Raw genomic sequence first — 26652 nt, 5'->3', positions numbered from 1 at the left:
ACTGTTTAGTTTATCAATTTGTTCCAAAACCTCCTTTAATGACACCTGAATCTGGGACAGTTCCTCAGATTTGTCACCTAAAACGAATGGATCAGGTTTGGGAATCTCCCTCACATCCTCAACCATGAAGACTGATGCATCTAGTTTGTCCACAATGGCCTTATCATACTTGAAGAGATGGGGGTGGGATTGGCCAGGTCTAGGAGGCAGCGGGGGAATGGGGCTTTTTACACTTCTGTTATTGGTATGATACGTTTTTACATTATTTTGGTTATCTTGAGTGTGCTTCATTAAAAATAAAATCATGCACAGCCAAGTTATCATGGTACACACAGGAACCAGTGTTGTAGAGAAAGGTAGGAGAGAGATTCTGGAGACCAAATTTACACTGCTAGGTAAGAGATTAAGGTCCAGGAATTTCATGATAGCATTCTCTGGAATGCTTCCAGTTCCTCACACCTGGCCAGTTAGACAGGGAGAACTGAAAGGTGTCACTGTGTGGATGAGACAATGGTGTTCGGAGGAGGGTAGGAACTGGGGAACCTTTGGGGAAAGGAGGATCCTATACAGACAGGAAAGATGGGCTCCACCTAAACCAAACAGAACCAGATTGCTGGAATGTAAAATTAAAAAGGTCGTAGAGAAGTTTTTAAACTAAGGGATGGGTGAAAGCCAACACGTGTGGAAGAGCACATAGTTCAGACAGAGACATCCTTTGGGGAGGGTTTATTAAAGAGGATACTCTATAAAGAGGAGAGGATAGAAACTGATAAAGTACAGGTAGGAACTGAAGAGAAATAGCCGAACAAAAAAGCATCCCATTCAGTTACGTCACACGAAGGCAGACAACTGGGTATTAAATGAGGATACTGATATAATAGTGTGGTGACTAACTGTGTGGAGAGGCAGAGACAAACCAAGACAAAAGGGATCATTGTAAATGTTTAGAACTTTATAAGGAAAAAACCCAAAATTTGTACCAGAAGCATAAAGAATTTAGAACATTACTGAAGATTTACTACGTATAATAATAAACTGTATGTTGCCAACTCATTAACCTTTGTGAGCTTGTACACGCTGTGCAGTTAGTACCAAATAATTTGTTATTAACAAAACCAAAAAAGCCTACTTAATAAGTATATTAAGTATCACTTCCTCTCCTTGGCTGTAAATCCAGCTCCGCTCTTCCTGGCCTGTTCTTTGTTTCTCTTCAGCTTGAAATGCTCCTTAGATTCAATGGCCCTGTGGCTGCACTTCTTTTCACCAAGTTTACCCACAAGCAGAGTTTCTTCACCTGGTGGTCCTCACTTGTCCATTAGACACCTTTGAACTGTATTCCATCAACAGATGTTCAAACAGTCACTCTGTTCATATACTTTAGGTCCTTTGTGGGTGGGCTTCTCGTTTACTGTTTTTAGGACTGGTTCTCATCTAACAGCTTTTTGATCAATTCCCTTTTTCACCCATTATATTTCCTTTCAGGTTTTTTTCCCCTGATACTGTTTCTCTGGTAAGTCAATTGATTTTATTTCCCTCTACTTCTATTATCTAATAGTGCCTGCTCACATACCCACGTTGATTTTTTTCCTGCTTCTCCTGACCTCAAACCTTTCCTACTTTCCTTCTTCTCACTCCCCAGTCCACTACTTTTATTCCCCTGTTCTTCTTGTATTATATCCCCTCACCTCCTGACCCAGCTCTGGTTCATCCTTCCAATTGCCCCTTTGGATTTCAAACTCCCCACCCCAGCTGGAGCTGCGATCTCATTGTCAGTCTTTCACCCCAGAACAGCATTCTGTGCTGCCGACGGTGAAGAGTTACAAAGGGATCTCCCAAAAATGGGTGACTGGGCAACAAAATGGCAGACGAAATTCAGTGTTGATAAATGCTGAGTAACGCACATTGGAAAACACAATCCCAGCTATACATACCAAATTATGGGGACTCAGTTAGCTGTTACCACTCAAGAAAGATCTTGAAGTCATTGTGGATAGTTCTCTGAAAACATCTGCTCAGTGGCAGTCAAAAAAGCTAATAGAATATTAAGAATGATTAGGAAAGGTATAAGACAGAAAATATCATCATGCCACCATATAAATACATGGTACACCCACACCTTGAATAGTGTGTAGTTGTGGTCACCCCCCCTCCCACCCCAAAAAGAATATTAGAATGGGGGAAAGTAGAGAGAAGAGCAACAAAATGATTTGGGGTATGGAACAGCTTCCATCTGAGGAGAGATTAAAAAGATTTGGACTCTTCAGATAAGAAAAGAGATGACTAAGGGGGCGGGGGGGGGGGGTATGATAGAGTCCATAAAATCATGAATGCTGTGGAGAAAGTAAATAGAAAAGTGTTGTTTATACCTTCACATAACAAAAGAACCAGGGGTCACCCAATAAATTATTAGTCATCAGTTTGTAAAACAAACAAAAGGGAGTGCTTCTTCTCACAATGCACAGTCAACCTGTGGAACTCACTGCCAGGGGATGTTGTGAAGGTCAAAAAAGTAACTGGGTTCAGAAAACAATTAGATAAATTCATGGAGGATAGATCCATCAATGGCTATTAGCCAAGATGGTCAGCAATGAAACCCGATTTTCTGGTGTCCCTAAACCTCTGACTGCCAGAAGCCCTAACATCAGGAGATGGCTCACTTGATAATTGCCCTGTTCTGTTCATTCCTTCTCAAGCATGTGGCACTGGCCACTGTTGGAAAACAGGATACTGGCCCAGATGGACATCAGTCTGACCCAGCATAGATGAGAATCTCAACTTTCATTTTAGAAAATTACATTCCTACCCCTCCTTGTTGGAAAGAAAAGCTAGAAAACATGCCCTGTGTGTAAGGGATGCAGTGACCTCTCTGAGCCTGCAGAGACCCTGAAACAGAAAGTGTAAAATGTTTCATTCATCTTAATGTTGAAAGCCGTTGTGGGATTCCACCATCACCCAACGCAGGGCACCCCTCACTGCTGCCAGCCCATCATAGCTCTGCTGGGGTGTCATACGCAGGGGCCCTCTACACAAGTCCACTGCATGGGTGAGTGGGAGCGGAGTCCTTCCTCCTCCAGGGCAGGACCCAATCTGTCTGAAGACAGGGAGTGGGAGTCCAGGGAGAGGGGGAGGCCCTGCCTACGGAATAGGGATTAGTAGCAAGCCCAAGCCCCTCACCAGCCCAGAAAAGTGCTATTGTGTGGATGCCACAGCAAACTAAAGAGGGAGGTGGAGCCACGGTGAGGAGGGTGGGGTATGTCTGATGTCTCAGGTTGTCTTAGTCAGTCCTTGAGCTCAGTATCCCAATTTGGGAAACTAAGATGCAAGTAAATTACCTGCTTCCCTGGGGGGGGTGGAAAGAATTAAAAAGCAGATCTTCAACAAGGGGGAAAGAACACAAGCCCAAATGGCGAAAGAATGGGTTAAAGAATATTCAGTGAAATGTATTCAAGTTAGGAGGGCCTGATTAAATTCATCCTAGGGTACTAAAGAAACTAGCTGAATCTCAGAACTGTTAGCAATGATCTTCAAGAACTCATGGAGGACGGTAAGGTCCCAAAGGACTGGAAAAGGGCAAACTTAGTCCCCATCTTTAAAAATTATAGACTAGTCAGCCTACTTAGGTAGATACTGGAACAAATCATTAAACCATCAATTTATACGCACCTAGAGGATAACAGGGTAATAAGGAATAGCCGGCATGGATTTGTCAAGAGTAAATCATGCCAACTCAACCTAATGTCCTTCTTTGAGAAGGTTACTGGCCTAGTGGATAGTTGGGAAGCAGTAGATCTTGATTTTAGTAAGGCTTTTGACACAGTCCCACAAGACATTCTCATAGAAAAAAATTGGATAAATGGTGTTAAGGGCTGTTATAAGGATGATGAGAAGTAATGGGCTTATTCTGCAGCAAGGAAGATTTAGGTTAGATATTAGGAAAAACTTTGTAAAAGTCTGGAATAGGTTTCCAAGGGAGGTTGTGGAATCCCTATCACTGCAGGTTTTTAAGAACACGTTGGACAAACACCAGTCAGGGATGGTCTAGATTTACTTGATCCTGCCTCAGCACAAGGGGCTGCACTAGATGACCTCTTGAGGTCCCTTCCAGTCCTACATTTCTATGGTTCTATGATTCATTTCTAGCAGGTTAGTCAAACCATCTGTACTGACTGCTCTGCAAATCACTGCCTGACATAACACTGTAATAAAATCAGCTCAGCATCACTAACAGGCAAGTCTCTCTCCCAGAAAGATTAATTTCTTCCTTCAAGATGACTTTCATGAAGGTGAAATCTGTGATATTGGCAGGAGAAACCAAAAACTGAAAAACAAGCTGACTGGAAATCAAGACTGGAGGCCTTCTCTAAATGAGTTCACACTAGCATGCTCATAAAGCCAATCTCAATCTCTCCTAATAGCATGGGATAGATTTTCTATATATAAAGATCACAACGTGTACTTTAAGGACCAGATTCTGATTTTGTTTATACTGGTGTAAATCCAGAGTAACTCTGCTGTATGCCAAGAGATCAGAAGGCATCTTCTGTCCAAATTATTATTCGGGATTAGGGAAAACAACAAACAAAGAACAAATATAAATCTCCATGAAGGGAGTGATCACAGGGTCCTATTTGTTCTTTAGAAGAATGACTGGAAAACAAAGCTAGAAAAAATGCAGGTTGGAAACAAGACAACTTTTTTAATAGCAAGAGCAATTAACCGTTATAACATTATTAAGGGATGTAGTTGCTTCATCACCCCCGGAGTCTTTAAATTGAGACAGGACATCTATCTAAAGGATATACACTACCCAAGTCACAAGTTATCAGGCTTGACAGCATTTACATATATTGTAGGAAAGAATAATTCTTTCCAGTACAGGATTTACTGGATATACTCTGTGTCATGCAGGAGGTTAGACTAGATGATCATTGTGATCCCTCCTTTTGAGCTTAAAATCAATGAAGCAATGAACTCCTGGTTTCCTGAATTCATTACAACACTGCCCTCTGGTGGACAGGCAGGGAGAGTCCTCACATGTATAGGTGCGGTGCACAGAAAACAATTCTAGTATCTCCTTTACATGAATGTGGTTATATATAGGGCTTAAATTCCATCTGAGCTGTCCGGAGCAGAATTCTGGTAAATATTTTCAACCCTCCTGTAGTTTTTATAGCATGTTGGGGAGTGGGGTCTCCAGGAAATACTCTCTAAGAATTTAAGCCCTGTTTTTATACGAGAGCATGGGGGACCATATGTGAATGCTGTGAAAATTGGTATTTCTCTTTCCATTCCTTTCACGTAGGCAGCCCTTAAGCCATAAAGGACCAAATTCCACCCTGGACCTATGGAAAGTGAGAATAGTGGGTTTTTTGAGGGGGTGGAACACATACAGCTGTTCACTCTTCAGCTCTTTGCCACGCTACTGTCACACATATATACCGTATTTTGCATATTTGCCATGTGGATGATAAAATGGCACCATGTGCAACATCAGCTTAATCCATGTACAACTCACTATTCACTAAAGCCTTGAATCAAAGCCTTTGGAAGTCAGTGGGAGCCCTTCCATTAACTTTGAATCAGGCCCTAATGCAGCCTTCATTTCTATTAACATTGGTAGCCCTGCCTCCCCTGTTATAAAAATCAGTCCATCTGTTTGTCTTTGGCTGCTGAGATTTACCCTCTATAGCCACAAGCATTTCATCTTGTTTGCATAAGCCGCTGCGGTTCACATCAGAATCCATTTTAGATCTTTGGACACATTGACTTACTCGCTCCTTGTCTGGCTGCGTTAATCAGAAATTATTTTGAACCATCAATATTGAGAGAAACCACACACATCATTGCATCTTACACTGAGGCACAAATATTCCTTAATGGGGCTTGTGGGTACAACCGCTCCCTGATCAAATTTGTAGCATTCAGCGAGAAGATGGAGCTCCAACGACTGTCAGTATCACTCACTGCTCAGTATATGATCTCTCTCTATATATATAACTGCACAAGTTCTACTTAATGTTACCCACTAAGAATACAGAGGAATGTGTGGATCATGCATTCATTTTTAGTTGCACAAATACCTAGAGATTCTGTATTTCGTACTTCCTAAAATCTCTCCCATTTTGGTCATACCACCTTCTTTTATCTGCCTCCCTTTCTGAAGTCCTCTTCATTTTTTTTAGCTACCAGTCAAGTCTCATACATTTCCTGGAGTGTGTTGTGAACATTCTTGGCTGGATCCTCAGTTGTACCAAGTTCAAACTCTGCACAAATAAAGTAACAAGAGAAAAAGGTTGGTCCAACATACACTGTCTACCCAAGATCAAAAAGGGCCAATGGTTAGGAATTTGGGAGAACTGCTCCACCACAGGCTTCTTGGATGACTTTAGGCAAGTCATTTACCCTTTCTGTGATACTATTCCCCCTCTGTAAAATGGGGATAATAGGGCTGTCCTAAACCACAAGGGTGCTGTGAGGATAAATACATTAAAGACTGTGAGGTGCTCAGAGGCAATCAGATACTACTGTAATGGGGGCTATATAAATGGATAGGACAGGACAGAATGCTCCTATTCCCCCCAGGCTGGGAAAATGCTCGATTCCATGATTAGATTAGTTTCAACTCCCTTTTATGCAACTTTATCATTGCTGAGGATCTGGCCCTTTCTATGGGCTAAAGTTTGCATGTTTTCCTTGCTCTGTTGGATAAAGTCTGAGGTCACACACTGAGTTTTAGTTGCATGCCTTTTACCATCAGTTACAAAAATTACTATATTTTAGTTTCCTTCGAAACCTTGATTTCTTTCAGTGTTTAATTTGGATTTTGCACAGCCCAGAATCTCAGTGTATTTGGGGTCATCTCCAAATAAAACCAAACTCCATTCAATCTTATTCTCCTCTTTATTATGTTTTGGTTTTGAAAAGAGAAAGGGATGTGAGGGTATGCACTAGCAGTTACCCTAAACTAGAGCTAACTTTCTTACTGAATTACAGACCATTTACATTTCTCTTTTCCTGCCACTTTTGATTTGCGTCCCCTGGTGTAATATGAACATGGCATGACCTTCGGAGCATGTGAATGTCAGGATAGATGTTTCACCATGCTACACACACTGTTTTATTTATCAGTAAGTGCAGTTATTCAGCTCATCAGTTGCAGTCCTTCCCCAATTTGCAGCTGTGTAGCTCTGCTAATTTCCACCTTCATTAGTGATGATATTTCCTGGGAAGTGAAATTAAACTAACCTGACAATTCATTATGTCTTATTCTCTTCATCGAGATTATGCATGTCAATACTGCTGATGTTTGTTCTCCTCACTGGTATTTCTAAAGATTCTGGGGGAGTCATTTTAGGATGTGGTTGAAACAGTTGCATCTCTTAGAATGCATGTACACATGTTGCACTTGCAAATGCACCAAATACCACTAGCAAATTGAATAAACGCTGCTTCAGTGCTGCTTCTGGATACTACAATACATTTAATTGCAGTACATTACACAGCCACTAGATGTCTCTGTGTGCTGGTAAACAAAAGAGACTAAGGGGGGACTCAAGCTGCATGGAAGCTTGTATGTTTATGTCCATATTTATAGCTGTTTTCTTAAATCAATGCCTCCTGTTGAAAGACAGTTAGTCCATGTATCATGACTCTGATAAGTGCCAGATTTACATGGACAAAAGACCACTCCATGTTGTCTGTGGATGCAATAGGGTCACATGTTTTACAAGCACAATAATTGTACCTTTTTGGACATTTAGCAATTATTTACCATTTGTATTTTGATGGCACCTGGTGTGCGAAGTGCTGTCCCCTCATTCACAATAAGAACACTCAGTCCCTTCCCAAAGAGCTTCCATTCATTTACTTCACAAAGACCAGACATTTTCTCATGATGCAGAAAAATACAGCAGCTCACCAATACAGAAGTTTGGGAAACGCTATGGAACAGATTTTCTGACTCTGGTCTCCATTTCTGTGCTTGTAAATAGCAGGTGCAATTTCAGCCCCCGGTAACTTGCAGGTGCAACACAGGCAATTTTAATGTCTAGGGACTGAATGCATAAAACTGGTATTTTACTGGCTGCCAGTAGCCTCCAAACACAATTCAAGATGTTGGCTCTGATTGAAATAGCTCTACATCATAAAGCACTTACAATATTTCTGTTTCGTTCCAATCGAGGAGTTGCAGCCGCCACTGAAAGGAGGACACAGTGAAAACCACAATAAGGCAAGGAGAAAAAATAATGTATTAGTTACCAAACAACTAGAAGAGTTCTTGGGAAAATACATAAATAAGGCAAACAATCAATGATTTCACCTAAACGCCAAGACGTTGCTCTTCTTTTCTAGCAGATAATGATAAAAATGCTTCCAACGTGATTTCAAAAGCCTATTGTATTGTGACAATGGACAGTTTTAAACATGCAATTTCTTAGCCATCTGAAATGTTCCACCGTGTATAAATAGCAGAAGGATCCGAAGACATGCTGAACTGATCCCCTGCAGTGTACATGATGGATTGATATTCTGCAAGCCTTCTTTGTTTAATTGCAATTAATCCTTTGACTCTGGAGTGGAAAAAATATCAGAAGCTTGCAACGGTTTCTCAGTTTGGGATGAGTGGAAGGAGAGGAGCAATCCTAGGGCATAAGGGTGAATTTCAGCCCTCACTACATACATGCTTGTTTGGAAGCACAATTAATAATTATTATTTTTGCTGATATTTTGCTGATGAATACAGGCTTTGGTCAAGGCCCTTTGTACTTGGCACTATACAGAACACAGAGTCAGAGAGACTTCCTGCCATGCACAGCTTCCAATCTAAAGAGACAAGACACGGGGGGGGGGGGGGAGAAATGTTCTTATTTCCATTTTCCAGATGAAGAACTAAGCCGCAAAGAGCCAGATTTTAAAATGTATTTAGGTGTCTAAGATGCTGTGGGATTTCACTGGGAGTTAGGCCCCTATGCACTTTTGAAAATTCCAGCTGCATCTTCAGATACCTAATATCTTTAGAAATCTGGCCCTAAGAGATTAAGTAACTTGTCTAAGGTCATAGAGGAAATCTTTGGCAAAGACAGGGATTTAACCCCTTCCTTCTGAGATCAAGTCCTCTGCCTCAACCACAAGACCATCCTTCCTCTCAAGCTGCATTTAAAGTGTGATTATGCTCTGTACAGCAAATATGTAATGGCACCTTCTTACCCAATAGATCTATGCCCTATGTTCATGCAGAGACATATTTACTCATCTTCCTGAGAAAAAGAAGGATCTGATTCTGTTAGCCCTGCAGAGCCAACATGGAATAGGTTATTGGCCTGATTTCCAAATATGCTGAGAATCCACCACTTTCTTTTACATCAAAGGGAGTTGGTGGTGTGCAGACCACTCACTCCAATCAACCACATCTATGCCATCATAATTATGCCATACATAATTTTGTCATGGGGTTGCACAAGCGTCAATAGCAGCATATCATGGCCTGCAAAACCTTTATTACTAGAGGCGGTGTTTAACAAAAGAAGAACCCAGTTTGACAAGGAGCCCAGCCTGGGCTTATAGAACTGATAGTTGGCAGCAAAATCTCCTTACTTGCAAGCTGAACATATTTTATGTGGGAGCAAGTGAATATGCAATAAATCTGGAGGCCCACGATGCCATTTTTACAAAGAGCAGAAGCACATTCCAACTGGTTGTAGGGATTTACACAGATCATGTAATGGTGTAAATTTCACCCTGTATGATCTTCAATATCAAGGTGAATTCAGGACTTTGGTAACATGCAACCCTAACAACCAGTACAATGTAGCAGCACAAATTACTCAACATGGTCATTTTTTTCAAATATAATCCAAATATATTAATGGACAGGAGACATTTTAGAAATCTGTAGTGCAATCTACCACTGAAAGGTGGTCACACGATATCACAGAATCAAAGAAATGTAGGGCTGGAAAGGACCTCAGGAAGTCATCAAGTCCAACCCCTGCACTCTGACAGGACCAAGTAAACCTAGATGATCCCTGACAGGTGTTTGTCAAACCTGTTGTTAAAAAATTCCAATAATGGGGATTTCACAACCTCTTTTAGAAGTCTATTCCGGAACTTAACAACCCTTATAATTACAAAGGGTTTTCTAATAACTAACCTAAATCTCCCTTGCTGCAGATTAAGTCCATTACTTCTTGTCCTACCTTCAGTGGACATGGAGAACAATTGATCACAGTCCTCTTTATAACAGCCCTTAACATAAATGAAGACTATCATCAGGTGCCCCCTCAGTCTTCTTTTCTCAAGACTAAACATGCCCAGTTTTTTTCACTTTTCTTCATAGGTTGGGTTTTCTAAACCTTCTATCATTTTTGTTGCTCTCCTCTGGACTCTCTCCAATGTGTCCACATCTTTCCTAAAGTTTGTGGCACCCAGTATTGGACACAGTACTCCAGCTGAGGCCTTATCAGTGCTAAGTAAAGCAGAACAATTATCTCCCATGTGCTACATATAACAATCCTGCTAATACACCCCAGAGTGGTATTAGCATTTTTCGCAGCTGCATCACATTGTTGGCTCATATTCTGTTTGTGATCCACTGTACCCCCAGATCATTTTCAGCAGTACTACCACCTAGATAGTTATTTCCTATTTTGTTATTGGGCATTTGATTTCTCCTTCCTAAGTGAAGTACTTTGAACTTGCCTATACTGAATTTCATCTTGTCAAATTCAGACAAACTCTCTAATTTGTCAAGGTCATTTTGAATTTCCAGTCCTGTCCTTCAATGTACATGCAGCCGCTCTCACCTTGGTGTGATCTGCAAATTCTATAAGCATATACTCCACTCCATTATCCATGTCATTAATGAAAATATTGAACAGAACTGGACCAAGAACTGACCCCTTTCTCCAGGGATAGAAGGGTGGCTCAGTGACTTGGCTGACCTGGGTAACGTTTCAGAGATGATGGCCCTCAGACAAATTTGAAAAGATTTAGTCTAACTTTTTAGCAACTTTTGAGTAAGTCCTAGCAAATGGAAATTAAAATATCTTTCTTGTTTCCTCTCTTTGCCCCCTTCCTTCCTTACCTTTCCTCCTTCCCCATTCCTTTACTTTTTTGTTCTTTGGGGTTTTTTTTCTGTTCTTCCCTTATTTTGGGGGAAAATAAATAAATAAATATAATTTTAAAAAAAATCCTTCATACCAGAATGAGCTGTTCTGATTAACTTTTTAGAGTTTTTCTATTTTAAAGATCACAATAAGTCAAAACCTTTGCTATACCCTTTGGGACAATAAACAAACAGTTTACAAAGAAGGACATTTCAAAAGAGAATAAACGTATGAAGCATATTTCTGACCTGCACAATTTCCTCAGTGAACTAAGGGCAGCATGAACAGTAGAGACATACTGGCCTTGGCATCCTACCATACAGGATTTTGGGATTGCTCTTAAAACCATGGTGATCAGCCTTTTCTACATCCTATATGCAGCTGGTTAACATTCAGTTCTTCTGAATGGAAAGAACAGATCTCCTCCAGAGTCCTGCAGGTTATCAAGAAATCTCTGGGGGTGGTTTTGTTTGTTTGTTTCCTTTTTTTTTAGCACAATAAATCAAGGACCTGGTCCCTTTACTTCAGAGGTCTCCTCTGCAATTCTCAGGAGATAATATTTTAAAAGCACAACATGCATTTAGGCTTCCATTTCCCATTGGAAGTCAATGAGTCTTAAGAAACTACCGGTAATTCATATTTGTGCTTTTGAAAACATCTCCCACAAATGTTTAGAAGAGCAGGAAAACTCAACATTTTCATTTTGCGCATTTTTACATGTGAACATGGAGATTTCCACTAATGGGAGCAATTTCATGGCAGGAAAAAAAATACAAAAATTCCACTGCTAGAAAACAGTATAATATAAATTTCAACATAAATTTGCCATTTTTACAAATAATTTTCAATTTGCAGAGAAATTTCCTCTCTCCTTCCCTCCACAAAATAAATTGGCCTTCTATTTATTGTAGGAAAGAGGAAAATTTGAGGTAAATCCAAAGACAACTTGGGGTTTTTATTTTTATCTATTTATTATTTTTACCGAAATCCAGCAAACAAGCAAGCAAGCAAGCAAACAAAAGGAAAGCTCATTATTTTTTGCAGTTTGCATTTGCTTGCATAGCTCTGCTACAGATCTTTAGACAGATTCCTTTACTGGACAGTGAAGCAATTACTCTTCTTTGGTTTACTTAAGCCAGTTCATACCCATAGCAATTTGACATGGTCATGTTTTAAATATCTATCTATAGAACAACTATCTCCATTAGTATCTGGGTGCATTATGAACAGCAATTAACATGGTTGATTCAAAAAACTGGTTGGACCAGGCAAAATTCAATTATTTCTGCACACAATGTATTTGGGATGTGTACCAACAACCTATAATGCAAATGCTGCTTGGCTTATTGTTGTATTCAATAGTTTGCGTTAGCCTGATTTTTTGAGATTATCTATCTCCACAGTAACATTCATTCTCTGGAAAAAGCCAAATTCCATTATCAATTATGATCTGTGTTGCCTGATTTTAGGGGATTAATATTATTGTTCATATAATATAAGTTATAGGTTCTCCAATTGATCTAATCAGAAGACAATACGGTTCTTGTCCCAGAATCAGCCTACGCAGCACCTTGCAAGGACCCTTGGGATGTATGACTAGGACATACCCCCTGAGAACAAAATGCAGCCTTAGAGACGTATATTGACATAAATGGACAAGTAATCAACCAGAATTTAAAAGGAAATCGTCTTGTTCTGGAGGCACATGTGGTATCATTTACTATAAAACTCCCTAGATTTACATACTCACTCTCTTCCTTGAGAACCTGGTGGTAAGAGACAAAGGACCAGCCTTGTCTCTGGCATCCCAAAAGAGTCTGATGATCCAGGTTACTCAATGGTTGAGTGCAAGACGAAATCTTAGGAGAAGCTAGAGAGTTAGAAAGCCAGAAAACGAAGCCAAGAAAGACCCAAGAAAAACCAACCTAAATTTAAACTTTAAACATGGTGGCTTGTCTCTCCTATACAGCTTGCATGCTGTGTGCCCAACCTTCCAAGTCCAAACTTGATGTCCCCCACCTACATAATATCTGGGTGTGCTTACTCTATAGGCTGGCGCATTCATACATATTGATAATACATATTAATGACAATTAGCTCATTCTCAGATCAGTTATTTCTGGCCTGAATCCATTTGGTGGCGGTGATTTCCATGTTCTTTGTGGTGTACCTGTTAAGTTTACAGAGGGCAATCAGTAGGCCACTTATCTATGCCAAAGGTCACGAACGTATGGATGCTAACTTGTTTTAGCTCATCATTCAGGATGTGGCCTGTAGGTTCCTTGCATTACTGCCAGAAATACTCTAATACAAAGCTACAAATCAATTATAATAAAACAAACAAGCCCATAAGGATCTAATAAAGCAAGCAAGCAGGCTAGCCCTATGGGCTACAGCTGTGTGTGAAGGAATAAAATCGGGGCTGCATACTTCCCCGCAGAATTCCTACAGATGTCAGTGGGAGGATGGCACAAAAAGGTCTGACTGAATATGGTGTCATTCAAGCAGATCTTTTAGCTATTATTATTATTATTATTATTTATCATAGAGAAGCAGATCAGAATAGTAGAATAAGCACTGGACTGGGAGACAAGGGACCTGGGTTCTGTCTTGGCTCTGCCACTGGTCTGTTGGGTGACCCTGGGCAAGTCACTTCACAGCTCTGTGCCTCAGTTTGCCCATCTGTAAAATGGGGATAGTGATATGGAACTCATTTGTAAAGCACTTCACAATCTATAGGTGGAAACCTCTATACATGAGCTAAGTATTATCATCAGTTGTTCAGTAATCATGTTCAGAATTGCTCAGTGGGACCAGTTTCATTTTTAGGACCTCTGCTATTCTGACCTTTATTTTTCTCCATTCCCCATTCTCTCCATCTTTCCCATCTTTGTATCTCTCCTCTTCCCATCCTTCTTCATTTTCTTCCTGGCACCCACTGTCAATTTAAAACCTGATAGGCTTCATTCCCACAGCCTCCCACATCCCATCTAAGAAAATGATCTGCAATGAAATAGCTAACACTGACATTCAGGAGTATTTACTCATACCTTAGAGCTAACACCCCAGTGAGATTTATCAGGTGGGAAGGGCATTGAACATCCTAGAATCATTGTTTCAGGCTCTTAGCAGACTCAGGCAGACAATGCTACATTGTTTGTTTGTTTTTTACTCCAATCATGATTTTCCAGTTGTCTTTGCAACCATTTGAGCTGACTGGGATATTTCAAAACTCTATGTTTCAATACAGGTTTTTGTTGAAAGTTTGAACTTCGATGAAAAAAAGCATGAAATTTTCACTAACATTTTCAGCCTCTTTTTCAGCCAGTTCTAGCTAGAAATTTGCACTTTTTTTTAAATGAAAGCTTAGATTCTGCAGGATTTGAATAGTTCATTGCAAGCTGCAAAAATACATCAACTGGCCTTGGCATCTGACACCCCTGGTCTATCACGTCTCTAAAAATCTCATTGAGAAATCTTTAGTGCATTTGTCCCCGAAATGGACAGATGCTGTTGGAGTTGTGCCTGTCTAATTCACAGCAGAATCTGGTCTCATGTGTTTAATGATATTGAATGTCTTGGCATTTTGTGGGCTGAGACTTGTCACACAAAGGTGTTTTGAGTCACTGGTAGGAACACCCACTCTTCCAACTGTTCAACAGTAAAAGCAGTAAAAAGCCTGTGCGTGAATGAGAAAAAAATATTAAAAGGCTTTTAATCTTTCAATTTTCTAGTGTCCAAAAAGCTTACAGTGATTACTGCCCACCTGTCATCCCTGTGGAGTTCTTGACAGATGGATTTTCCTCTTGATTATGTAAGCACCTAGAAGCGAGGCTATAGACACCTGAGGTAGATAAAGATATCTATAGAAGGTCTCGACATCTATGTACTTATATGGCTCCCCACACTGAAGAATCTGAGTGCCTCATCATCTTTCATGATTTTATCCTAACAACACTCCTGTGAGGTAGGATTATTATCCCCATTTTACAGATGGGAAACTGAGGCACAGTGGCCTAGAACCTCAAAGGTATTTAGATGCCTAATTCCCATTAATTTCAATGGGCGTTAGGTACCTAAATACTTTTGAGGATCTGTGCCACAGACACTAAATGACTTGCCCAAGGTCACATACAAAGTCTGTGGCAGGAGCATAGAATTGGTTCTCCCAAGTACCAGGACACCACCCTGAGCATCCTTGGTTTAGATATCACCACAACCACCATGGGCCCATCCTTTTCTCATGCCAAATATTTTGCTCAGAATACATTTTCTGCTGGCTTAATTCTGGAGCTTTGTTTCCAGCCCCACTCACTGGCCAGAGTAGGTGAGCCAGCATGAGCTGGGGGCAGTAATTAACTGCTGGTATCGTAAATTACTATCCCTGGGAGCCAGAATTGTGATTCAGAGGTTTGACTCTCAGCACAATTCCTCTTTGTTTGGTGCAGTTTACACATCAACCCTCCTGCAAGGTGGCCCTTAATGTCACAATTTAGCCCTAAGTGAACAGCTTGCGAACAACCCATATAATGGAATCTGTCTGCATAAACTGTTCACTGAATAATTATGAATAATGCATAGATCTGTAATAATCAGCGTCAGTTTGGGAGTAGAAATAAGGACCAATTTAGCCATGAATAATTCAGACAGCTCTTGTTACGAGGCATAAGGCAAAGAAATGAAGATAGTAAAATCAGATCAGAGAGGTGGGGTCAAGATATAACCAAAGAGGTGAGCTCAGTGGACCAAGTAACCTTTACTTATTCCATAGTTTCTTATTTCTATAGAGCTTACATTCTTATTGAGTCTTACATAGCTGATCAGAAAGAACTTCATTTCCGATCTGTATTGGCAATTGGATATTGGATAATTCCAATTATTATACAGCATGCATAAGGCTTGATATCTCTAAACACACTCGGTGACGGTCAGTCACACTGGCATTTAGGCTTTACAATTTCCCTTACAGTTGGACACCTTCGAATTGAACATTAGGACTGAAAATCAGGATGATACCACTTCCCTACCTCACAGGGGAGCTGTGAGGATAAATAGATTAAAGATTGTGAGTGGCTCAGGTACAATAGTGATGGTGGGATGAGGATAGATAGATTAGACAGTTTAGAATGGCCATACTGGGTCAGACTAAAGATCCATCTAGCCCAATATGCTGTCTTCCGACAGTGGCCAATGCCAGGTGCTCCAGAGTAGCTAATCATCAAGTAATCCCTCCCCATCAACCATTCCCAGCTTCTGGCAAACAGAGGCTAGGGACACCATCCCAGCCCATCCTGGCTAAGAGCCACTGATGGACCTGTCCTCCATGAATTTATCTATTCTGTTTTGAACCCTGTAATAGTTCTTGGCCTTCACAACATCTACTGGCAAAGAGTTCCACAGGTTGACTGTGTGTTGTGTGAAGAAATATTTCCTGTCCTTTGTTTTAAACCTGCTGCCTATTCATTTCATTTGGTGACCCCTAATTCTCGTGTTATGAGAAGGAGTAAATAACACGTCCTTATTTACTTTCTCCACACCAGTCATGATTTTATAGACCTCTGTCATATCCCCCCTTAGTTGTCCCTTTTCCAAGCTGAAAAGTCCCCGTCTTATTCAGCTCTCCTCATACGGCAGCTGTTCCAGACCCCTAATCATTTTTGTTGCCCTTTTCTGAATCTTTCCAATTCCAATACATCTCCTTTGAGATGGAGCAACCACATCTGCACGCAGTATTCAAGGTGTGGGCATACCATGGATTTAGATAGAAGCAATATGATATTTTCTGTCTTATTATCTATCCCTTTCTTGATGATTCCCAACATTCTGTTCGCTTTTTTGACTGCCGCTGCACATTGAGTGGATGTTTTCAGAGAACTGTCCACAGTGACGCCAAACTCTCTCTCTTGAGTGGTAATAGTTACTATAGGTCCCATCATTTTGTATATATAGTTGGGGTTATGTTTTCCAATGTGCATTATTTTGCATCTATCAACGTTGAATTTAATCTGCCATTTTGTTGCCCAGTCACTCAGTTTCATGAGATCCTTTCATAGTTTTTCTCAGTCTGCTTTGGACTTAACTGTCTTGAGTAGTTTTGTATCATTTGCAAATTTTGCCACCTCACTGTTTGCCTCTTTTTCCAAATCATTTATGAATATGTTGAATAGTAATTGTCCCAATACAGACCCTTCAGGGATGCCACTACAGTATTTACCTCTCTCCATTCCAAAAACTGACCATTTATTCCTATCTTTTGTTTCCTTTTATCCAGTTACCGATCCACAAGAGGACCTTTCCTCTTATCCCATGACAGCTTACTCTGCTTAAGAACCTTTGGTGAGGGACCTTGTCAAAGGCTTTCTGAAAATCTAAGTACACTATATCCACTGGATCCCCCTTGTCCACAAGCTTGTTGACCCCCCACCCAAAAAATTCTAGTATTTTGGTGAGGCATGATTTCCCTTTACAAAAACCATGTTGACTCTTCCACAACAAATTATGTTCATCCATGTGTCTGACAATTCTGTCTTTACTATAGTTTCAACCAGTTTGCCTGGTACTGAAGTCAGGTTTACTGGCCTGTAATTGCCAGGATCACCTCTGGAGCCCTTTTAAAAAATTGGCGTCACATTAGCTACCCTACAGTCATTTGGTACAGAAGCTGATATAAATGATAGATTATAAACTACAGTTAGTAGTTCTGCAATTTCACATTTGAGTTCCTTCAGAACTCTTGGGTGAATACTATCTGGTCCTGGTGACTTATTACTGTTTAGTTTATCAATTTATTCCAAAACCTCCTCTAATGACATCTCAATCTAGGACAATTCCTCAGATGTGTCACCTAAAAGAATTGCTCATGTTTGGGAATCTACCTTTAAGGGGGAGGGATAGCTCAGTGGTTTGAGCATTGGCCTGCTAAACCCGGGGTTGTGAGTTCAATCCTTGAGGAGGCCACTTAAGGATCTGGGGCAAAAATTGGTCCTGCTAGTGAAGGCAGGGGGCTGGACTAGATGACCTTTCAAGGTCCCTTCCAGTTCTAGGAGATTGGTATATCTCCTATTATTACCTCACATCCTCAGCTATGAAGACCAATGCAAAGAATTAATTTAGTCTCTCCGCAATGGCTTTATTGTCCTTGAGTGCTAGATATACATAGATAGATAGATACTGGATTTTGATTTGCCCTCTCATTTAGGGCATTATCCAAATCCTTTGAAGTTAATAAAAAACTCCCCATTGACTTCAATAGGTTTTGAATGAGGCCCTTAGTGGAGTGGTGATTTGAAGAGAGAGAGAGAAGGAAAAGCATTGCCTAATGATTATCACATTCTAAAGTTCCATTCTACTATGAAAAGCAACCATGCAAAAATACTGTAGCACCTTCTTACTCCACAAATTTGCTCCGTAGGATCACAGAGTCATACAGTGTTTCAATATTTAATTGCAACTAGCACTGCAGACCCAGTGCCAAAGTGGGAAATGGAGCTAGATTCTATTCCTTCTCAGGCTTTATCAACAGAACCATTAACTAACTTTCACCTACAAAGCCTCATTCAAAGTTTTCCCTCATTTGCACCTATCCAAGCCAGTCACACTGATGCTGCTCTGTTGGACACAATAAGATTGCACAGGTGTAACCGAGGGCAGAATTTGGCCTTTATTACTGGCGATGATGCAGGTGAAAGAAAGAGCACAGCTTGACTTTCAGATCCCAGGCTAAATTTTCAGGGCTGGTACTTAGACAAAACATCCTTTTACTTGCATACTTAGCAACTGTGATACTCAAGTCATTGAGTCACAATAAATATGGCAACCTCTGAGACTATTTCTACAGTCATTTTTTTCTGAGAAGAACCACGCTTGGAAAGGTTTGTAGACTCTATAAGTAAATTCATTGGGAAAATACAGAACATGCAGACCTCCATCTGGGCCAAAGTGCCATCTCCTTCATTACATTCAGAGAAGCTCACATAATTGAGTGTGCTGTAAGTATTAATTGTTCACTTCAAAATATATATGGCAAAACACAAACAGAATCAATTCAAAACAGGACTCCATACCTCAGTCATAAAAACACACAAGTGTGTTGAATGATCCTGTTGTTATGTTTGGGGTTTTTAACCTATTCATTTCCAGGGGACAGGGAGTGAGTGAGAATAATTAGAGCTGGGCAAATAAAGGATTTTTCCATTTGGTGGCAGTTTTGAAGAGTAAAAGAAAAAATAACCATCATGATTTCGCGGTGACTCAAGAGCCAAATAGCTGGTTTTGGGACACCATGTTACTGCAGAGCACTTTGTGATGATGCTTGGCATCTCTCTTTCCAAGTCCCTTACAGCCTTTGCCATGACCAGATATGCTGCTATCACCTTCAAACTAGAGGGTAGAAAAATCAAACAGCCGGAGAGGTGAGAAGAAAGAACCAGATGAAAAGGTAGGTTATCAGAGGCAGCTGCAGGCGGATTAATGGGAAACTTCAACAGTAAATGGTACATGTTTACAGGCTGCAGCTATGCTGGCTAGCCAGTAAGGTGAGCATTAACAGCAGCATGGTTGACGCACAGAAGAAGCTTTCTGCTGGTTGATTAGCAGAGGAAGCAATGAAGAAAGACATGCCTAGAAAGGAAAATAATCTGTGGAACCAACATGCTGAGATACTGTGTCCCAGTCCTGGTGTACACACTTCAAAAAGGATATTGAAAAGGGTTCAGAAAAAGCTACAAGAATGACACAAAGTCTGGAAAACCTGCTTTACTGAGAGAGAGACTTAAGAGCTAGAACGATTTAGTTTATCCATGACCCAAGAGAAGTTTAAGAGGTGACTTGATCATAATCTACAAGTACCTACATGAGGAGAGGATTTCTGAAAGCAGAGGTCTCCTTACGGCTTGTCTTCACTACTGGCTAAATTGGCACCGCTGCCATGGATTCATGGATCAGGAGAAGACACAATAAGTCAGTGGCAGAGCGCTCTCCCATTGACATCAGTACTCCACCTCCCCTAGAGGTGGAAGCTATGTCGACAGGAGAGCATCTCCCCTCACCATAGCACGGTGTAGACACCACTGTACGTCGATTTAAGCTACATCAACTTAAGTTATGCAACTAGCATAACTTAGAACGACTTACTTCATTAGTATAGACCAGGTTAGCAGACAAAGGCATAACAAGGTCCAGTGGCTGGCAGTTGAAACTAGATTGATACAGACTAGAAATAGGACACAATTTGTTAATAGCAAGGGTAATTCACTATTAGAACAACTCACCTAGGGATATGGTGGGTTCTCCACCATTTTAAGGTTTTAAATGGCGATTAGATACCTTTCTAAAAGACATGCAACAGCTCAAACAGAAGTTATGGGCTTCATACAAAAATTACTAGGTGAAATTCTGTAGACTTAATTATGCAGAAGGTCAGACTAGATTAGCATAATTGTACCTACTTGCTTTAAAATCTATTAATCAAGTGCAGAGAGGAGCTATGGGACCAACCAAGGAGACTTGTGTGACTTCAGTGCTAGAGCAACTGAAACTTGTGGGTTTTAAGCACATTAAAATGCTTTGATCTTCAAACTGTTCCCACCAGATCAATAAAGCCACAGACTAGGATTAAAAGGATAAAAAACACATGGAGTCTGGATGATTCTAGGCACTTCACTTCTAGGTTGCTGGTTCAAATCCTGCCTAGTTTGGTAACAGATGTGTTTACTTTTCTGGTGTCAGTCTGGGCTCCAACAGACAGGTATACACGTCTCAGCCGCACCGCAATTTGCACTAACCAGTGTCTTTAATGGCAGTCCCAACATAGAGATCTCAGACTGAATAGGCATGAAGAATTTTAAGCACACTGGCATCACTTTGTAGAATCCATTGCTGCTACCCTCTCTTCACATACAGGTGTCTAAAATTGGGTGCCAAAATCCAAGTAGGTGGCTACTTTAGGCACCTAAGGAATGACTTAGGCTCCTAAAGCATCTCTCCATCCTCTCCTAAATCTCCCAAACACAGATTTAAGCATCCACATTTGAGAACCGGGTTCCATGTTGAAACTGTTGTGTTGGTAGAAGACGTCAGTCACGATACAGTGCCCTACACAGTACTATGCACGTCTCTCAGCCTGCTAGTAGGAACGCCTCAAGATTTCAGCTTCAGCCAGAGCTACCAAAAGAGGAAGTTAGTACAGCTCTGCCTCAGATAAAATTGAATAAACATACTGGGGGAGGATCATTAAAATTAGAATCTTCTCAGTCAGGCACCATTTTTTTTAATTTTTTTTTATTGTATTGCTTTTTTTAACCTGTCTTCTCTCAGCTGCTGAGTTTTGGCCGTGTGGAGTCGCACTGTGAGACAGTTTACCAGAGGTCCCTTTTCTAATGGACATGCCCAGTTATTGCCCTTCCACATTACCTTGCACTCCTTTGCTGAGCACACAGCAGAGGCTGTCCCACAACCATCGTTCGCCGGCACTGTGACAATGTAGTTGATACTGTTTAGGTCTTACACATCCTTGTGGTTTGGGTCATGATTTAGGCTTGTCATATATCCAGTCAGCCAGAATCAAGGATATCGCTCTAGGTGAATCTTTACTGTGGTTCACGTGAAGTGTCATCCGCAGAAGGTGGATAAGCAGTTAGCTCAGAAATAAGGATTTTTTAAAATAAATTGGGTTGCCTCAAAGATATATCAATTGCCTCTATTATTTTCTGTTTGTGCCAATAGCCATCCAGATCAGTGCGTATCCTCCTCAGTGCATGTGTGTGCATCATATTGCATGCGTGTGATATAACATCGTGTTACAGCAGCATAGCCACACTCCAAGAAGTGAAGAGACCGCAGTCAGCTTTTAATATGATGGAGGCTACATTCATCTCTAGTGAGTTGATTCTAAATTAAATTAAACCAAAATCCATAACTTTTAGTTCACCTCCAAGATCACTAACTGCTTCATTAATTATTCAAACAATGACTAGTCAAGATGCTTTCCAGCAGGCTGACAAGTTTAAACACCCGATTCTGGTCCCTACTCCACCTCTCCTACTCTGTTCCAGTCACCAAAAAGTCACAGTAGGCCAGGGGAGAATTCCCAAAGTGCGGCAGCTGCCTAAGGACAACCTAAGTGGCCCTACACAGCCCCCCGCCCCTACTGGGTCACAGCATAGAAGGGTTTGGTGGGAGTGGGTAGGTTGGGGTCAGGCAGGAATGTACCCATAGCAATCAATGCAATGGAGTTTTTAGACTGCAGCACAGTCCATAGGCAGCCCTGGGGAGGCTGCCATAAGACAGAGCAGCTGCATGGGCTGCTTTAATGTATTCTGGGAGTCATATCAGCTCCCTACCCTAAATCTGGGGGGTGAAAAGGGGATATGGAGCCTGCTCAGTTCTTTTCCTCTTTTGTAGACATTTGAAACCTGCCAGTGAAACAGCCCTCACTGGTCAGTGTTCCATGAAAAAGGATTTTCATGCCATTATGACCCTTTAAGAACTGCCTGCTGGACATGTGCAATGTATTTTGCACAGGGCTTTCACCAAGCTGGTAAAGTGTGCAGTTAAAGACAATGCACACTGGGCGTGTGTGTCTGACTCATTTGCCTGTGTGCTCAGTAGTGAGGTCCAGGTGACAAGGGCTGAGACACTTGAGGAATTCTGCCGCTGGAGAAAGAGCACTGACATGGTGATATTTTGCAAAGCCAAGTCCTTTAATCCTACTGGAGATTTCCTATGAATACATATTGGATCATCACCCACATTCATTTTAGGAATACAGGATTCATGGTTGCCCAATTCCTCCCTATCCAGCCAAAAAGCATAGTTCCAAAATCTCACTCCAGCATCACAAGTTTAAATGGAAGGGTTTTGTTGTCCCTTTTAGCTCTTGGACGATTACTGTTCTGAAATAACTGTCTTGCCATCACTCTGCAAGATTTTTAATACAAGACAACTTTTATTATATGCAATATCAGAAACGTAGCCATCGGGAGACAGTCTACTTTTATATGTAGCTCCTCCAATAGATAGAAACAACAACCTACTGATGTAGAGGCACTAATCAATGTAGATCTGATTCCAGCACCATTAGGATTAGCCAATCACTCTTGATGCACGTGAACACTGACGATTTACCTGACATTCGCTCTTTCACTGTTTATGGAAGGAAATAAATTGTATTGTCAGAGCTAGGGAACTAGGCTGGGGCTCAGGAGACCTGGGTCTAAACCCAGTTCTTCCACTGACCTTGAGAAACTCACTTCTCTTCTCTGTTTCCCCTCCTACCTTATGTCTATTTAGATTCTTGGAGGAAGGGATAATCTCTGTGTGCTTGTACAGCGCAGGGCTAGAAAATGAGTAATAATATTTTCCCTCCACTGCAGGGATTACTGGGTGAAATTGTATGGCCTGTGTTATGCAGAGGGTAGACTAGTGGTACCTTCTAACCTTAAAATCTTTTAATCAGCCAGGATGGACTTTCCCTTCAGGTTCCTCCCTGTCCAGGTCCTCTACCAAGGGCAGCCATGAGGTGTAGGATCTCTCTGCCTCCTGAGGATGGAAACATTCCCCCTCAGGAAGTCAGAGATTGTGTGTCAGGGCTCACGGTGCCCTGCATATACACATAGGCAGAGGGGAATGGCTTATGAAAGATCCTGAAGGAGGGGCTGGGAGTTGCAATCTCAATGGTTAATGCGTGGGGATCATGGATAAGATAGCAGTTAGGCATAAGAGTGGGCTTTAGCATTTTTACTCGTATTTGAAATAATAATAATAATGGGTATAAATCAATAGGTAAATGTGCAAGAGTCAGGAGGTTTAAAAAGAAATAGAAACTAGGCTAGGATGAGCTACAGTTAAAAAATAAAACCTACAAATCACTAGGTGGGCGGGTAGTTGGGAATAGTTTAGACATATTTTTAGAAGGGAAAATAACAAGGCACATGAATATCGTCACCAGGATCTATTTGCATGTGTGTGTTGAATCCCTTTTCCCCAACCTTCATCTGTGTTTTGTTATTTTTTTCCCCTCTTTGGGACAGCAGCAAGTGTTTGGAAAGTGCCCAGCACATCTGAACGAATTCCTATTTCTATAGCCAATTTTAAAGGCAAGCTGTTAGCGTTTTATGTTTATTTGTGGAATTCTGAGGCTATTCAGACAGAGAGGACATGCTCATCGTCTTCATGTGACATCAGATGGTAGGATGCCAATGTGTGCCTCAGATTCTATTCTCACCCACTCCCAATGCAAATCAGGAGTACCTCCAATGACATCAATGGAGCTACTCTGGTGTAAACACGGTGTAATCAGGCCTTGGAGGTTTCCACTTGGCAAGATCTTTACTTCCATGTAAAACACCCCTATTGGAACACGGTACTTCAGATGTTAGCTTCTTTCAAACTGCTTGGCAAAAATTAACCAAACGATACATTTGACCAGTGAAGATCTAACCCTCAACTGGTGTAAAACAGATGAAGCTCTGCTGAATTTCACCAGTTGAGGATCTGCCCTTAGGTTCTAACAATTCTTTCCAGACTAAGCAAAGAAAAGTCTTTGATGTTTCCTTCTATGCTTGTGGATTCTTGTTTACTAGAGATTGATCATAAGATAAAGCACAGCATTCATTTGAAACATCTGGAAATCCAGCTCTCCATCGGCGGTTACACTTTTTTGGGGGGGAGGGGAGGTTAATTATTATTTTTTATTTCAGGTGGCGGTAGCATTCAAAGGGCACAAGACATTTTCCAACACAGAGGAAGACAATCCCTGCCCCAAAGAGGATACCACCTGAAAAGACAAAAACAGACACAGATGCAATTTGCAAAAAGGCCCAGATGGTGAGCAGCCTCTGTGTGGCCAGGCAGGGATGGAAAGACAAGCAAGAAGCTTCCCCACAACCTTTCTTGGGGCTGCTTGCAATACCAGGACACCGAAAAGTGGACAGGGACGCTTCTTGCTCCACACAAACTGCATTCCCTTATCTGTGCAAAGAACAGCACTTTGGGAGAGACTGGGCATCTCTCCAGTGATGCTCCACACCACACCCTATCCAAGGCTTTGGTTTAAAGACCACCATCTATTCCATGTGTTCAGGATGGTGATAAGCAAACATCTTACTAATTACACATTTGGTGGTTGTTGGGTCCCTTCTTCCCATCCCTAAACCCATCCACCCCTCTTGTCTCATACACAGCAGCGATCTCTAGCTTCAATTCCAGTGTCCCCATGCCCCTCCTTCCCAACATTCAACCACCGCTATGTACCCGCCTTCTGTGGTAAGATTATCAGGGGATGCATGTTACTGTCTGGTCCATGTTGTGTGTCTATGACGTGTGGAGACAGACATCGACACAAGCTCAATTCTGCTTGTGTTGGATGCGTGACCTTAAAACGGGGGCGTTGCTTGTGCAGAAGTTGGAAGAGTTAAAAAAGTGACATCACATGATAATATGCAACACTAATATATCACTTATCTCCTCCTCCTTTTTTAAATCATGCTCCCAAGCGGATATTCACACACATTTTGTGATGGGAAGTTCCGACATGGAGGTCATATGGCCCATAGCAGCTTCAGCGCATGATATGACGCGGTGTGATTTGTACGCTGTTACATTAAACTGCTAATGTATTCATGCATACATATCTGAATAAGACTGCAATTACTCATCAGCCCTCATGATCAGGATGGAAAAATTGCTTTTAAAAATCTGCATATAAATTCTAAAACAGTTTACATTCACTAGAGTTAATGGTCTTTTAATACTTAGGTCTAAGTCCTATATGATGTGTTGTAGGTATCAACCAGAGTAGAGGAGGTCACCACACTCATGCATCAGGTCAACATTACCCACAAAAGATGGGTAAAGTGCCCATCGAAGCACCAGATCCACAGTATGTGTGGGGGACAGGGAGAGAGGGGAAGAGCTGTTGACCAACGGTTGTGATAAAGCAAATAGCACATCTGCAGAGGTGTTCAACACTTGCTGGGCAAAGAAATATACTGTTCTTTTGGACGGCATGCTCACTCCTATACATTTACTCTACCCCACGCTGCAAGCACTGTGTGACCAGTACTGCCCCAGCACTCCCACTCTCTGGTGTTGCTCAGGCATGTAAAAGCAGGGCTTATAGTGGTTTGGGCTTGCTTTTCCTCTCACTTACCCCAGTGTAATAAGCCAGTGTAAATCATGGGGAAATCAGGCTCTTTTTCTCATTTGGAGTCTACCTTCACTCCTCCCTATCCCATGCTTTTACCGCATGCACTTCATAGTACAGTGTAACATCTCTAATCTTGGAAGAAACTTAAAGGAAGGAGATGCGTGTAGGGCACAATTCTGGCCTGTTACACACCTGCATGGAACATGGGAGTGTGACAAAGGTGCAAGAAGGCTCTTCCCACCCATCCCCAAAAGCAGAGGAGCAGATATAGATCAAAAAATTGACCTAGTCGTCCATTAAATACTAGAGAGAGGTCCTAGCAAAATGTTCTCCTTGATCCTAAGGAGGTGTGGTCACTCAGAGCATTGGCCAGGTCTCCAAGTCTCTTATGCATACACTCAT

General features: G+C 41.3%; 1 protein-coding gene across 1 annotated transcript in view; it reads right to left on the bottom strand.

Moving 5' to 3' along the window:
- The window catches only part of GRM5 (glutamate metabotropic receptor 5), a 488230-nt gene that overhangs the window by 329089 nt on the left and 132489 nt on the right, over positions 1-26652 (bottom strand). The gene's annotated exons all lie outside the window — the stretch shown is intronic.

This window comes from Mauremys mutica, chromosome 1 (assembly GCF_020497125.1).
Source record: "Mauremys mutica isolate MM-2020 ecotype Southern chromosome 1, ASM2049712v1, whole genome shotgun sequence".
Taxonomy (NCBI): Eukaryota; Metazoa; Chordata; order Testudines; family Geoemydidae; genus Mauremys; species Mauremys mutica.
Note: the sequence above shows the minus strand (reverse complement) of the source record. Positions and strands in the feature narration are given on the sequence as shown.